Source organism: Syngnathus typhle, linkage group LG5 (genome assembly GCF_033458585.1).
Source record: "Syngnathus typhle isolate RoL2023-S1 ecotype Sweden linkage group LG5, RoL_Styp_1.0, whole genome shotgun sequence".
Taxonomy (NCBI): domain Eukaryota; kingdom Metazoa; phylum Chordata; class Actinopteri; order Syngnathiformes; family Syngnathidae; genus Syngnathus; species Syngnathus typhle.
The window spans coordinates 864,958-880,902 of record NC_083742.1 but is presented as its reverse complement, the minus strand read 5'-3'; the positions used below and the strand labels follow the sequence as shown (position 1 = coordinate 880,902).

Here is a 15,945-nt window from a genome sequence, read left to right as displayed (position 1 = left end):
CGGTCCAGTTTTTATTGGACCGCAGCAAATTCTGAAAACATAATTGAATATGGCCTGCACAAGAAGCTTGAGCTCAACTCTGTTGCACTTCTCAATTTCAACACTAGATGGAGCCCGCCACACAAAGCGTTTGACGTCCCTTTAGCGCAACCCCCCTCCCCCCCGTAAGAGAAGCGAACACGCAGCGTTTGACGTCCCATTAGCACCCCCCCCCCACCCCGGAAGAGAAGCGAACACGCATCGTTTGACGTCCCATTAGCGTCCACCCCCGGAAGAGAAGCGAACACGCAGCGTTTGACGTCCCATTAGCTACCCCCCGCCCCGCCCCCCCCCGGAAGAGAAGCGCTGCGTTTGGCACCTGGGCTCCTTCACGTTACTAAATCTGGCTCTCCTTGCAAAAAGTTTGGACACCCATACTGATGTAGACAGTACCTGGAGGATGAAGGAATTGACACAATTGAATGGCCCTTTAGATCACCTGATCTAAACCCGATAGAACACTTCTGGGACATGATGTTTTAGTCCATCAGACGCCGCCAGGTTGCTCCTCAGACTTTACAGGAGCTCACTGATGCCTTTAGACAGATCTGGGAGGACATCTCACAAGACACCATCCGTCGTCTCATTACGAGCATGCCGCGACGTTGTCAAGCATGCATACAAGCACGTGGGGGCCACACAAGGTATTCAAAATAATTTTGAGTTGCAGAAATTGAATTTAGGCAACATGGACGAGCCTGCCACATCATTTTTTCACTTTGATTTTTGGGGTGTCTATATACTGAGACCTCTGTAGGCTGAAAACTTTTATTTCCAGCAAAAGATGTTGCATCTTTTTGTTCCTGAGACATTAAACTGTCCATATCAGTATAGATGTCCAACAATTTTGTTGTCACCATTGAAATCTGATGTATTTTCAAAGTGTTCCTTTAATTTTATTGAGCAGTGTGCGTGTGTGTGTGTATAGATATGTTTTGCATTGAATACATGAATTTTAAAAAATGAACAAAAAACAAAAAAGATCAGTCTTGACTGCCCCAATATGGCCGACCAGTGACGTTTTTGATGAACCCGTCTCAAGTAACCTAGCGTTTTTAAAGATATCTATGAAGGTGATCAAGAAGGTTTTTGCTTTCCAAAAAGGCGTGCGCGCTCCCGCGGCAGGGGGAACAAAATCTCACGGGGGAACCAAATCAAGCACAACACCGGTAGGCGAAAAGAAAAATGTGATATGTTGTTATTGTTGAGTTCGTCAGCCTTCTCTATCTGTTGCGAAAACGTGTTTTGCTTTCTTGAGTTCAAACAAATTTTGAAAGTTGGATTTTTACAACATGTATACGTTTTTTTGTCAGTCTCACTGCTAGCAGTTTATGATTAGCAAGTCGTCATTGTCTTATACTGGTTCACATTGTTTTGGTGCTTAGTCGTTAAATATTTCCGACAGTATGAGTTTGGCCACGATAGTTAAACGATCTCAGAATGTCACATAAATGCGCAAACTAGACAGTATATATCTGCTCGGAACGCTGCAATTTACTTATTTGCGACACGGGTTCAAATCCCGCTTATGACTTTTCTATTTTATATATTTTTTAGTGTTTGCTATGTGTTGCAGCCAGTCGGAAATGCAAACGATACGCTTCGTTCAGCGTTTTTATTGAGAATTCGAACAGTTTTGCAGTCAGGAAAATTCCAAGTCGCTTGTGACGAATCTCTAGTCGTGAAGCACAAAATCGCTTTACCATAACAGTCGTAACTCGAGACGGGAAGCAAGATAACAAGGGAGCAACTTGACATGTAACACCGGTGTTGTGCCAAAGTAGGTTCAAGACAATCTTGTTTGACCAAAACGGCAACGAAATTACTTATTTGTGTACTCATTTAATTATTTATTTACTATCACATATTGTAAAGTTATCACTACACAAATAATTTATTTATTATTTCTTATTAAGTTAGTACTGCACAACGCACTCAATAATTTCTTCATTATGAGTACTCAGTCATACAACAGGTAAAAGGAATATTTGTAACTAGAAAATGCAATTTCTGGAGAAATTGCGTGTGAAGGCGAAGAAACTGAATAACGTCTGGGGGAATGCTGTAGAATTATGTTGGAATGAGTTGAATTACTTGAGAAATGTAGAAATTAGTGTTGAAAAACAAAATCTTGGAGAATTTGGCGGGAATTTTAAAATTGAAAATTTGGAATTTTTGATAAGTTAAAAGTTGTGGAATAGGTAGGCAAAAGATAAACAGTTGAAAGTTGGAATGGGTTGAATCGGTTGAAAAATTTAGAAATTAGGTGAGGTTTTGTGAAATTTTGTGAAATTTTGAGGAAATTTCAAAATTGAAAATTTGTAATTTTTGATAAGTGGGAAGTTGTGGAATAGGTAGGCAAAAGATGAACTGTTGAAAGTTGGAACGGGTTGAATCGATAGAAAAATGTAGAAATTATAAGGAAAAAAACGAAATTCTGGAGAATTTGTCGTGAATTTCAAATTTCGAAATTTGGAATTTTTGGTAGATTTAGAGATCAGAGGTGAAAAACTAAATTATGTGAAATATTGCGGAAATCTTACGTGAAATTTTTTAATTTGACAATTTTGGGAATGTTGAGAATCTTTCCGAATGTGATTTGAATGTGCTGAATGTTGTAGAATAAGTAGGCAAAAGATGAACAGTTGAAAATTGGAACGGGTTGAATCAGTGGAAAAATGTAGAAATTAGAAGGGAAAAAAAAACCTTTGGAGAATCTGCCGTGAATTTCAAATTTGAAAATTTTGAATTTTTGGGAAGTTGCGGAATAGGTAGGCAAAATATGAACAGTTGAAAGTTGGAATGGGTTTAATCGGTTGAAAAATGTAGAAATTAGAGGTGATTTTGAAATTTTTGTGAAATTTTGCGGACATTTTAGATGAGAAAATGTGACATTTTTTAATTTGTCAATTTTGGGAATGTCGAGAATCTTTCTGGATGTGACTTGAATGTGCTGAATGATGTGCATTTCAAACTGGAACGACGTAAATGTAAAATGTTGAATGTGCCATTAAGAATGAATGGGGAAAACTTTGTCGTAAATTTGCAAATTTTGCGAAAATGGACAATTTTTGGAACGAGAAGAATAGAAGCCCTCATCTTGTGAATATTTGGAATAGCCGTCATCTTGTGAATATTTGGAATAGCCCTCATCTTCTGAAGATTTGGAATCTTGTGAAAAGTGGAATGGAGTGAATTGGTTGAATTATGTGGAAGTAGTAGAAGGGTTAAAATAGAAATACCGTTTTTTTCCGTGTATAATGCGCGAAATTTAGCTAATTTATTGTCCTAAAATCTGGGGTGCGCATTATACACGGGTACAATTTAAAAAAAAAAAATTTTTTTGATTTTATTTTTTTAAGAAAATCATGGTACAACAAAAACAACAACAGGACTGACCGACAAAGACGTGAAACAAAAAGATGCTCTCGTATCAGACGCTTGCTCGATCACCTGCTCGTTTGCTGTCACAATGTACCCTACACAAATCCGAAACATTTGTTGCGGCTCCTAGTCACGACGAGGGGCAAGTTTTGGTTTCCAAGGGTGTTTTTATTCCTCTTCAACCTTCTCTCCCATACAGAGCCGCCTTTTTCACGTCCGCACTGATCGCGGTGGTGCCTTTACGGGCAGTCGGAGAAATCAACGCAAACAAAAAAAATTACATCCAGCCTAGTTAAGACCATACCAAAGACTATAAAAATGGGACCCATTGCCTCCCTGCGTGTGTGACGATCATTAGGACTTAAAAAAAAAAAAAAAAAGAAAAAAAAAATTTGGGGTGCGTATTAAACATGGGGGGGCATTATACACGAAAAAAAAACGGTACCTTAGATCTGGTATTATCCCGAGGACTTGCAACCTCAAACATAGCAGTACGGCCATACACTACTGTTTTGTCTGATCATTGCTTAATAAAATTTGAAATTTTACTTCCTTGTCAAAGACAGCAATCAGAATCATAGCAGCCGTAATTTTAACTCCATGACTACAACTGCGCTATCTGAGTTACTGTCGCCGGCAACTGCCATATTTCCTGCATATATCGGCTCTATTGATAATCTTACAAATGAATTCAATGCGACATTGTTAAATGCCATCGACTCTGTGGCGCCGCTACGTCTGAAAACTTGCCGTAGATTGCCTACTCCGTGGTTCACAGATGAAACACGTACGCTTAAGCAATCATGTAGCAATCATTTTTTTTCCTGTGGGCGTGCGCCCCTACTGGAAAAATTCTTGGCTATTCCTCTGAGCCTAGTTAAGACCATACCAAAGACTATAAAAATGGGAGGAATTGCCTCCCGATCATTGGGACTTAAAAAAAAAATTACAACATTTTTTTTTTTTAAAAATTGGGTGCGTATTATACATGGGTACAGGCTTTTTTCCAGCATCAACATACCATTTTTAGGGTGCGTATTATACATGGGGGCGCATTATACACGGAAAAAAACGGTAAACTAGAAAAAGAAGAAGAACTAGAAAATGCAATTCCTGGGAAAACTGCGTGTGAAGATGAAAACTTTGAATAACTTCTTGGGGAATGCTGCCGAATGATGTTGAAACGAGTTGAATTGAGAAATGTAGAAAATAGAAATGTAAAATGAAATTTTGGAGAATTTGTGGTGAATTTCAAAATTGAAAATTTGTAATTTTTGGGGAACTGGAAAGTTGTGGAATAGGTAGGAAAATGATGAACAGTTGAAAGTTAGAACGGGTTGAATTGGTTGAAAAATGTAGAAATTAGAGTTAAAAAATAAAATTTTGGAGAATTTGGCGTAAATTTCAAAATTTAAAATTTTAACTTTTGGCAAGTGGAAAGTTGTGGAATCGGTAGGAAAAAGATGAACAGTTGAAAGTTGGAACGGGTTGAATCGGTTAAAAAATGTTTAAGTTAGAGCAAATGTTGAATGCCTCATAGAGAATGAATGAGAATTTGAAAAACAAATTTGCGCCAAAATCTTTTGAAATTTGAAACTACACGTTCAAGAGGTTCACTTTGCAGTTCAAAAGTTGAAACTGATTGAATCGGACAACAATTGTAAAAGTTAGAGCAAATGTTAAATTAGGTCATTACTGGTTTCATTTAGGGCACTTCTTGTTGAAATAAGGCTTGCTTCCTCTTTCCGGGAGCAGGGAGCAGTGCGCGGCGTTGTGTTGTGAGCAGAGCACGCACGTGAAAGGGGAGTCGACAGCTAGTACGCGGCTCCTGGGCTGGTGCTATGGCTAGTGTCCAAAAAGACGAGGAAATTTGCTCCCCTTTAGGCTTCAAGTCATTTGTTTGGAAGCACTTAGGATTCCAAAGAAAAGATGGCTCAACCGACAAGACACGTGCAGTTTGTAAATCCTGCCATGCGGTGATAAAATATTCAGGGAGCACAAATCTCGCCGCACATTTAAAGAAAAACCACGAAGTTCAGTGTTAAAATAAGCACTTTGTATACTGCAATACTCTTGTAATTTCCTAAATAAAGAGTTTGCAGTACCTTGTTGATTTTGCGTATGAATTGTTATAAATCAGGATATTGTTCTATATTTTTTATTTTAAAAAAAATCGATCGTCGAGCACTATATCGCGATATATCGTGAATGAATCGCAGCAGGCTTTAAGATACCGGCAAATATCGTATCGTAGTTCTTTGTATCGCTATTATATCGTATCGTGACAAAACTCGCGATTTACACCCCTAGTTGAATCGGTTGAAAAATGTAGAAATTAGAAGGGAAAAATAAAATTTTGGAGATTTTTTTTTTTTATTCAATGTTTTACCAGGTAAGCCAATTGCGAACACTTTCTCATTTACAATGGCGACCTGGAGGCAAGGTGTGTCAAGTGTCTCGCACCAAGGACACAACAACGTGACTGTGACAGAGCTGGGATCAAACCGCCAACCCTCTGGTTACTAAACGATCCACTCTACTGCCTGAGCCACAGCCGCGTGAATTTCAAATTTGAAAATTTTGAATTTTTAGGAAGTGGGAAGTTGTGGGTTAGGGTTAGGGTAGGCAAAAGATTCGTCACAAGCAACATGGAAACTGTCGGACTGTAAAACTGTTCAAATCCTTAATAAACACGTGAAACGAAACGTCTCGTTTACATTTCGACTGGATGCACGAAATTGGAAATAATAAAAAAATATAACAGTAGAAAGCTGCATTTGAATCTATGACTCAACTTAATGAAGAACCACCTGAGAGCTTGACCACTCAACTGCTGTGCTACGAACCACTTATTCAAGATGTGGCAATCTACCGTAATTTTCTGACTATAAGTCGCTCCGGAGTATAAGTCGCACCAGCCATAAAATGCCCAAAAATGTGAAAAAAAACATATACGTGTAAGTCGCTCCGGAGTATAAGTCTCATTGTGGGGGGCAATTTATTCGACAAAATTCAACACCAAGAACAGACATGAACGAGCAACAACAGGCTAGACGATACGGTATGCTAACGTGACAAACACAAACGAGGAGCTGAGAACGGGCCTGACGTCACATTCAGTTATTTAAAAAAAACTATTACATAAATAACACGTTTATAAAAGCATCTGTGTCACTCCAATTCATTAAATCCATCGATCGTCCTTTTTTCAACAATGCCGTGTGCCGCGCCGCAGTTCAAATTATTCTACAGGCCCAAACAACGATATATAAACTATATTTTAAATAACTATCACATAAACAACAATATTATCAAATCATTTGTGTCACTCCAAATCATTAAATCCATCGATCAAATTTCTCGTCCTTAATGTCATCCTGATGACAGAGGACATGTCCAGAGGATATCGCGCTTTAAAGTGTTAATTATTTTATTTGATTTTTTCTCTCTATTTGTCATGTTTTGAATATGTTCACGATAAAGCATGTGAAGTGATCAACTATTAGGGGTGTAAATCGCGGGTTTTGCCACGATACGATATCATATCGATACAAAGAACTACGATACGATATTTGCCGATATCTTAAAGCCTGCTGCGATTCATTCACGATATATCACGATATAGTGCTCTACGATCGATATATATATATTTTTTAAATAAAAAATATAGAACAATATCCTGATTTATAACAATTCATACGCAAAATCAACAAGGTACTGCAAACTCTTTATTTAGGAAATTACAAGAGTATTGTAGTATACAAAGTGCTTATTTTAACACTGAACTTTAATGTCGTGTTTTTTCTTTAAATGTGCGGCGAGATTTGTGGTCCCTGAATATTTGATCACCGCATGGCAGGATTTACAAACTGCACGTGTCTTGCCCGTTGAGCCATCTTTGCTTTGGAATCCAAACTGCTTCCAAACGAATGACTTGAAGCCTAAAGGGGAGCAAATTTCCTCGTCTTTTTGGACACTAGCCATAGCACCAGCCCAGCCGCGTAGTAGTTGTCGACTCCCCTTTCACGTGCCTGCTCTGCTCACAACACAACGGCGCGCACTGCTCCCGGAATGAGGAAGCAAGCAACAATGAACCGGATTTCAAAATAAAGTCGCGTCTAATGTCCGAGGTCAAACACAGCGATATAAATCGATGTTTACGTTTAGCATCGATGCGATTAAATCGTAGAGCATTATATCGATTAATCGATGTGTATCGATGAATCGTTACACCCCTAGTATCGATGTATCGTTACACCCCTAGTATCGATGAATCGTTACACCCCTATCAACTATACTAAAAATTACATGTGAAGTGGTCAACTATACTTGTAAGCAGGGCTGTGGACTCGGTCGGATTTTTGCACCGAGTCCGGCCTCTTGGCCATGAGTCAGAGTCCGAGTCCGGCTGTCCATTTTTTCTGTTAATTCATGTGACTGCTTAGTCTTTATTCAAGGCTAATTTAGATCAGAATCTAAATAATTACAACAGTTTTGTGAATGCTTTGTCTTTATTAAACATATAAACGAATACAATAAACAGATACTTTCAAGTTTTAATCATTAATTACCGTTTTTTTCCGTGTATAATGCGCAAAATTTAACTAATTTATTGTCCTAAAATCTGGGGTGCGCATTATACATGGGTACAAATATTTTAAAAAAAAAATTCTTTTTAATTTTTATTTTTTTATTTTTATTTTTTTTTTTGAAGTCATGGTACAACAAAACCAACAACAGGACTGACCGACAAAGACTTGCAACAAAAAGACAGGGTGACATTACCAAAGACAGGAACAGAAACCAAACAGACATCATGACATCATCCGACGGTGAGCGAGGGGCAGACAGGAGTTAAATACAAAACACGTTACATTGATTGAGGTGACACAGGAAGGGAGGGGCGACGCGAACAGAAACTATGGCAACCTAGACACATAGCAAAACTGGGGACGAGACATGACAAATCTCCCTCGAAATAAAACTTGAAATCACCTTTCTTCTTGTTTGTTGTCAATCGCACATCGCATTCAGCCATCCTGCCCAACACACTTAGTCTGTAAAATTCACAATTGACGACCCATCGTTTGATGCGATGGTGCAATCATTGATGGTGTGTTATTGTCAAATATTGTTTGTTTTTTAATCTCCATCACGGACCGGACGTCATACCGAGGCAGTATCACTGCGCATGCGCACTATGGATCCGATGCGCAAGACACGTCAGCTATATAAAGAGCGAGAGTTCAGTTTTCTTCCTATTAGTTTCAATTCACAGTTTAATTAGCAGTTTCAATCAACAAACTAGAATTTTGCAATTTCTGGAGAAATTGCGTGTGAAGGCGAAATGTATGAATAACTTCTTCGGGGAATGCTGCCGAACGATGTTGAAACGTGTTGAATTACTTGAGAAATGTAGAATATTTGGAGAATTTGTGGTGAATTTCAAAATAAAAGATGTGAAGGTTTTGGGAAGTTGTGGAATAGGTCGAAAAATGATGAACAGTTGAAAGTTGGAATGGGTTGAATCGGTTGAAAAATGTAGAAATGAGAAGGGAAAAGGGAATTGGGTGTGAATTTCAAAATAAAAGATGTGAAGTTTTTGGTAAGTGGGAAGTTGTGGAATAGGTAGAAAAATGATGAACAGTTGAAAGTTGGAATGGGTTGAATCGGTTGAAAAATGTAGAAATGAGAAGGGAAAAGGGAATTGGGTGGGAATTTCAAAATAAAAGATGTGAAGTTTTTGGTAAGTGGGAAGTTGTGGAATAGGTAGAAAAATGATGAACAGTTGAAAGTTGGAATGGGTTGAATCGGTTGAAAAATGTAGAAATGAGAAGGGAAAAGGGAATTGAGTGTGAATTTCAAAATAAAAGATGTGAAGTTTTTGGTAAGTGGGAAGTTGTGGAATAGGTAGAAAAATGATGAACAGTTGAAAGTTGGAATGGGTTGAATCGGTTGAAAAATGTAGAAATGAGAAGGGAAAAGGGAATTGGGTGTGAATTTCAAAATAAAAGATGTGAAGTTTTTGGTAAGTGGGAAGTTGTGGAATAGGTAGAAAAATGATGAACGGTTGAAAGTTGGAATGGGTTGAATCGGTTGAAAAATGTAGAAATGAGAAGGGAAAAAGGAATTGGGTGTGAATTTCAAAATAAAAGATGTGAAGTATTTGGGAAGTTGTGGAATAGGTAGAAAAATGATGAACAGTTGAAAGTTGGAATGGGTTGAATCGGTTGAAAAATGTAGAAATTAGAGTACAAAAACGGAATTTGAGAGAATTTTGGTTGAATTTCAAAATAAAAGATGTGAAGTTTTTGGTAAGTGGGAAGTTGTGGAATAGGTAGAAAAATGATGAACGGTTGAAAGTTGGAATGGGTTGAATCGGTTGAAAAATGTAGAAATGAGAAGGGAAAAGGAAATTGGGTGTGAATTTCAAAATAAAAGATGTGAAGTTTTTGGTTAGTGGGAAGTTGTGGAATAGGTGGAAATATGATGAACAGTTGAAAGTTGGAATGGGTTGAATCGGTTGAAAAATGTAGAAATGAGAAGGGAAAAGGAATTGGGTGTGAATTTCAAAATAAAAGATGTGAAGCTTTTGGTAAGTGGGAAGTTGTGGAATCGGTAGAAAAATGATGAACAGTTGAAAGTTGGAATGGGTTGAATCGGTTGAAAAATGTAGAAATTAGAGTAGAAAAACGAAATTTTAGAGAATTTTGGTTGAATTTCAAAATAAAAGATGTGAAGTGGGAAGTTGTGGAATAGGTAGGCAAAAGATGAACAGTTGAAAGTTGGAATGGGTTGAATCGGTTGAAAATTGTAGAAATTAGAGGTGAAAAACGAAATTTTGTGAAATGTCGAATGTGCCATTAAGAATGAATGGGGAAAAATTTGTCGGAATTTTGGGAATTTTGCGAAAACGGAAAATCTTCGGAACAAGAAAAATACAAGCGCTCACGTCGAGAATATTTGGAATACGTCAAAAGTGGAATGGAGTGAATCGGATGAAAAATGTGGAAGAAGAAGCGGGACACTTCGCCTTCACACAATAACAAAATGCGTATTACAGGTAATATTTTATTTCACAACACTTTGCCTTGTTCCTTTCGTCTCTGCTGTTCACTTCAAACACGCTCCATACGAACGCAATGCTCTCGTATCAGACGCTTGCTCGATCACCTGCTCGTTTGCTGTCACAATGTACCCTACACAAATCAGAAACATTTGTTGCGGCTCCGAGTCACGACGAGGGGCAAGTTTTGGTTTCCAAGGGTGTTTTTATTCCTCTTCAACGTCTCTCCCATACAGAGGCGCCTTTTTCACGTCCGCACGCTTTTTTCACACGTCCGCACTGAACGCGGTGGTGCCTTCACGGGCAGTCGGAGAAATCAATGCCAACAAAAAAAAAATACATCCAGCCTAGTTAAGACCATACCAAAGACTATAAAAATAGGACCCATTGCCTCCCTGCGTGTGTGACGATCATTGGGACTTAAAAAAAAAAAAAAAAAAAAAAAAAAAAAAAGAAATTGGGTGCGTATTATACATGGGTACAGGCTTTTTTCCAGCATCAACATGCCATTTTTAGGGTGCGTATTATACATGGGGGCGCATTATACACGGAAAAAAACGGTACATCATTATAGCTCAGACATTTATCTAAACACAAATAATTAGTGACGACCCCTTATTTGGAAAGCGAAAAACCCATGTCGTACGGCGTCAGCACTATGTTGTTTTCACTAAAAACATGAACTCACGTTTGCGTCAGTCAATTTTAATTTTTATAAAGGATTATTCTCATTTGATGCCATCCGCGTTCTGCCATTGAAGCGGACTGTAAGACCAGTCGTACAGACGGAACACTCATTCACTTCACCAAAACGCAACAATATAATTACGTGAGCTCTTTGCATAAACATCGATGCAAAGAAACTCCTCTTTTTGGGTACAGGCTACAAGGAGTATATATTACAAAGGAGACTTTCTACTTAATTGTGATCATCATTCATCCATCCATCCATTTTATTTTATTACTCAGGTATTTTCAAAGCAAATTAATATTGTTGCATTCATTAATTTGCTTTAACATCACAGCGCAATATAATTAAAAGCTGACACGATAGCAATGTCAAACGTGTTCATTTAAGACAGGGGTGGGCAAACTACGGCCCGCGGGCCACATCCGGCCCACGGGACCGTTTAATCCGGCCCGCCAACCCTGAACAAATTGTATTATTAAACTTTTTTTTTTGTCATTTTGCCTGCAATGACTGCGTTTCCCCAGTAGATGGCGAAGCGCTCGCCTGCGCATTTACTATCGGAAGCCGTGTCTGAAAGCTCGGTGCACACTCACAAGTGCGTGTACGTATTCAGTAGTACGGACTTGGCGCACTCTCGCTCTATTCGTATCAGTCCCGAATTTAGAGCGTGGGCTTTGACGACAGCATTCTTATAATTCGCGCGCTGAGCTTTCAGATGCAGTTTTGCGCTAAAGCCACCCACAAACCTTCCCCTGGAATCCTTCCATTAAAATGAGTGGCCCGAAAAAAAGAAGTGAGTGCCGAGTGTTTAAAAAAGAGTGGCCAATTTGGCTCGACGTACGCGATGTGACGTTCAGCCACATCAACATCAACCCGTCACAGATCAAGGTAAACGGACCAACACCTCGGATCTCGCCTAAGAATTGCCACAACAAATTTTACTCCAGACTATGACGCACTAGCAAAAAAGGGACACCAACAACACTGTTCCCACTGAAAATGAACGGGAGGCTCTCAAGTTTATTGTAAAAAAATGCATTTTGAATATGATTTGTACACATAGCAGGGATTGAAACTAGCGACCATTCTCATTTTCAAACAATGCAGGATGCTCAAGGACATTGATGCACCACCTATTTGCGACTAATCTTAACCTGTAAAGTTCTTAAGGCTTACCTTAAGCAAGTGTTTCCCGTTTCCTCACCTCTGTTACCAGGTGTTTGCGAGTTAAAACTCTGCTCTGATTTTCAGATACCCCTCACCGTGTTGCTGTTTTGATTACTTTATTTGGATGTATGCTTTCACCGATTCTTCAAGATGATATATTTGGTCAGAATGTTTGCCGTTTGATGTGATCCCATAAGATAAACATCTTTCATTAATCTGACCTGCAGGCACTGAAGTGATGGAGATTGTTATTCATAATAACAGTGTCGTATTTTATGAGAATCACTGATAGCAGTTTTTTAGTGAATTATTATTTTTTTTAATGCTGTTAATAAATGCATTTGTTTTCAAAAAACTTGTTTGGAATATCCATGCTTTACTACCTACTAAAGGCCAAGATCTTCTATGCAATGACCTTTACAGGTCGCTTATATGACTTCACACAACGCCTATACCATCTGCTCCTGGTCCGGCCCTCCGGTCCAAATTTAGAACCCAGTTCGGCCCGCGAGTCAAAAAGTTTGCCCACCCCTGATTTAAGAAAAAGCCACACACGTTTTGTGATCAAATCTTTCATAACGAGAATGATTTGAGTGAATTGATTTTACAATTTTTATCCCCCCCTCCCCACCATCTGTCACTTTGCTTGGGACAAAAGGAGCCTTCAGAACTGAAATTTTGTCTCAATTATTCATTCAAATCAATTCACTCAAATCATTCTCGTTATGAAAGACTTGATCACAAAACGTTTCCGTCTGTACGACTGGTTTTTGAATGCACCCCGCTTCAATGGCAGAACGCGGATGAATTTAAAGACATCAAATGAGAATAATCCTTTATAAAAATTAAAATTGACTGACGCAAACGTGAGTTCTTCATGTTTTTATTGAAAACAACATAGTGCTGACGCCGTACGACATCGGTTTTTCGCTATAATTCGGTATAATTTGACGTAGTCCAAACTCACCCAAAGTTAAGGTTTCATGGGAATATTATTGTCATAATTGTCTGGACCATATATGATATTTGTTTAATGGTAGTTATTGATAGATCTTTAAGATGTCAAGTTATAGGTGCATATAACACGTTCATTGTAAGAGGGGAAGAGATGTTGTGTATTTTGGGCTAACTCAAATTCCGTAGTAGAAAAACCCCGGAAGTGGGATGGGCGCATTCTGTGTTGTTGGGGTACGCCCTGTGAACGCACTGTGAGTAAGGAATAAAACAGTTATCATTCACGTTGTTGTCCGACCTATTCTTGCTATCTAAGAACCTGGAAAATAGTAAGGATACAACATATATCACGGGTCATTACGGCGAGTTTGGTGGAGTTTTTACTGCTTCTTACAACTCCTACCGCGCTGACTGTAACGTGACACTCTCTGGCTGCGTCTTGCCTCTTTTTTTTTTTATTGTCGGACTCTGTGGACTCGGTCAAAATCAGCACTGAGTCCGAGTCCGGCAAAAATGACCAAGTCTGACTGAGTCCTAGTCCCAGAGTCCGAACCGAGTCCACAGCCCTGCTGGAGATGGGTGTGGAGTTGGGCGGAGACAATGCGTTCAAGGGTTTTGGAAAGGAATGAAAGGTTGGAGATGGGACGGTAGTTGGAGAGGTTGAGTGGGTCCAAGGTGGGCTTTTTGAGGATGGGGGTGATGGCTGCAAGTTTATAGACAGTGGGAAAGTGGCCAAGGGATAAAGACTGATTAAAAAGGGTGGTGAGGTAGGGGAGGAGGACAGGGAGGCAGGCCTTAGTTAAGGTCGTTAGAAGAGGGTCAAGAGAGCAGGTGGTTGTCTTGGATGAGGTAACGAATAGAATAGAATAGATCTTTATTTGTCATTGTCACATGTACAACGAAATTTAAAAAGTGCCAACCGATCCGCGCATGAGGTTAAAAATAAATAGAATAAGTAGAATAAAAAGATTAAAAAACAAATACAAGCTAAAACCCACAGAAGAACATACACAGATATAATCATTTATGTTTAGCTGCATTCAATGCGACTAAAAACTTTTGGCAAATCTGCTAGTCCTTGACCTAATTGCTCTGTAGCGTCTGCTTGATGGCAACAGTTAAAAAAGGGAGTGGCCTGGGTGGGAAGTGTCCTTCAGAATGTTCTGTGTTTTTTTGAGACACCGGGTTCTGTGTAGGTCTTCCAGTGTGGGGAGAAGGCAGCCAATGAGCTTCTGTGCTGTGTTGATGACCCCTTGGAGTTTTTTCCTCTGAGCAGCAGTGCAGCTGGAGTACCAAACACATATACAGTACGTTAAAGTGCTTTCTATGGAGCAGCGATAGAAGGACACCAGCAGTCTTTGTGTAATGCTGTGCCCCCTCAGCACCCTTAAGAAGTAGAGTCTGTGCTGGGCCTTTTTAAGCAGCGCAGAGGTGTTCACGCCCCAGGTGAAGTCCTCCTCGATGTGGACACCCAGGTAGCGGAAGGAGGACACCCTCTCCACACAGACCCCGTTGATGATAAGTGGTGGAATGTCCGTTTTATTTTTCCTCCTGAAATCAATGACCAGTTCTTGGGTTTTAGCCGTGTTTAGGAGCAGATTGTTCTCTCCGCATCACTCCGATAGCCGGACCACTTCGTCCCTGTAGGCCAGGGGTGGCCAACCAGTCAGAGACGAAGAGCCACATTTTTGACTGTGGCATCGCAAAGAGCCACATCATCCCCCCGCAGACAGAGAGAGACAGATACACACAGGCCTCTGCTCAGCCAGATTTATTGAATATGTCCCACACCAAGATAATGACAGTTATTTAACAGTTAACATTGTGTGCACTGTCTCACACACAAATAAACTCTCAGTTCAAGCAAGTCCACAAACAGAAATATAACAATTTTTAATAACGTTTTTCTCTTACTATGCTCCTTAGTGGCACTTCTGGCATTCCTTGTCCTGAACAAGCCTCCTCAAATCTGGCTTGTATTCTGTTGTTGCCACTCGAAGCAACTCTTTCACATGAGTGTCAGTCAGAACAGATCAATGCTTTGATTTCACATGTTTCAGGGTGGAAAACACAGACTCGCAGACGTACGTTGACCCAAACATCGACAGTATCTTAAGCGCAGCGCATTTCACGTTGGGGTATTTTTCCATTGGCACACTTTTCCAGAACTCAATGGTGCCTTCCCTGAAAACAGTTTTCAGTTGATCCTCCTCATAAAGATCCATCATCAACTCAGCCGCAGCCTCATCTGTGACGAGCGGGGTTTTCAAACAGTCCGTCTCTGCATTAAATGGATCTACGAGGAACGTAATCTGTGGTCTTTTCAGTTGTAGATCACAGAACCGAGTCACAAAGCTTTCGTGCAGGTTTTCAACCAGTGTTGCATATCTGTCTCTTTTTTTCAAGGCGGCAACGGTGACTTGTTTACTGGCTTTTAGCAGAGTAGGAAAATGCGTTAAATCTCCCTTTTTAATATGCGCCTTGAACAGCTTCAGTTTGTTGATAAACGCAAACACAGATTGCACGAGGTCAGGCAGCATTTTTAACTTGCCCTGTAGGGTCAGGTTCAGTCTGTCCAAGTGAGACAGCATGTCGACCAAAAATGCCAGATCCATAATCCACTCGAGGTCCGAGAGCTCGGGAG

The 15,945-nt window shown here is 39.6% G+C and overlaps 1 protein-coding gene across 5 annotated transcripts in view; it reads left to right on the top strand.

Annotated features, from left to right (window-relative positions):
* The first annotated feature begins 1,068 nt into the window (after window positions 1–1,068).
* Window positions 1,069–15,945, top strand: part of pias2 (protein inhibitor of activated STAT, 2) — a 180,210-nt gene continuing 165,333 nt past the window's right edge. For 3 of the 5 annotated variants that reach the window (XM_061279699.1, XM_061279710.1, XM_061279709.1), the window contains exon 1: window positions 1,069–1,208. The gene's annotated coding sequence lies outside the window, so the exon portion shown is untranslated. The remainder of the gene's footprint in view (window positions 1,209–15,945) is intronic. The other 2 variants (XM_061279706.1, XM_061279701.1) reach the window with 2 other exon arrangements.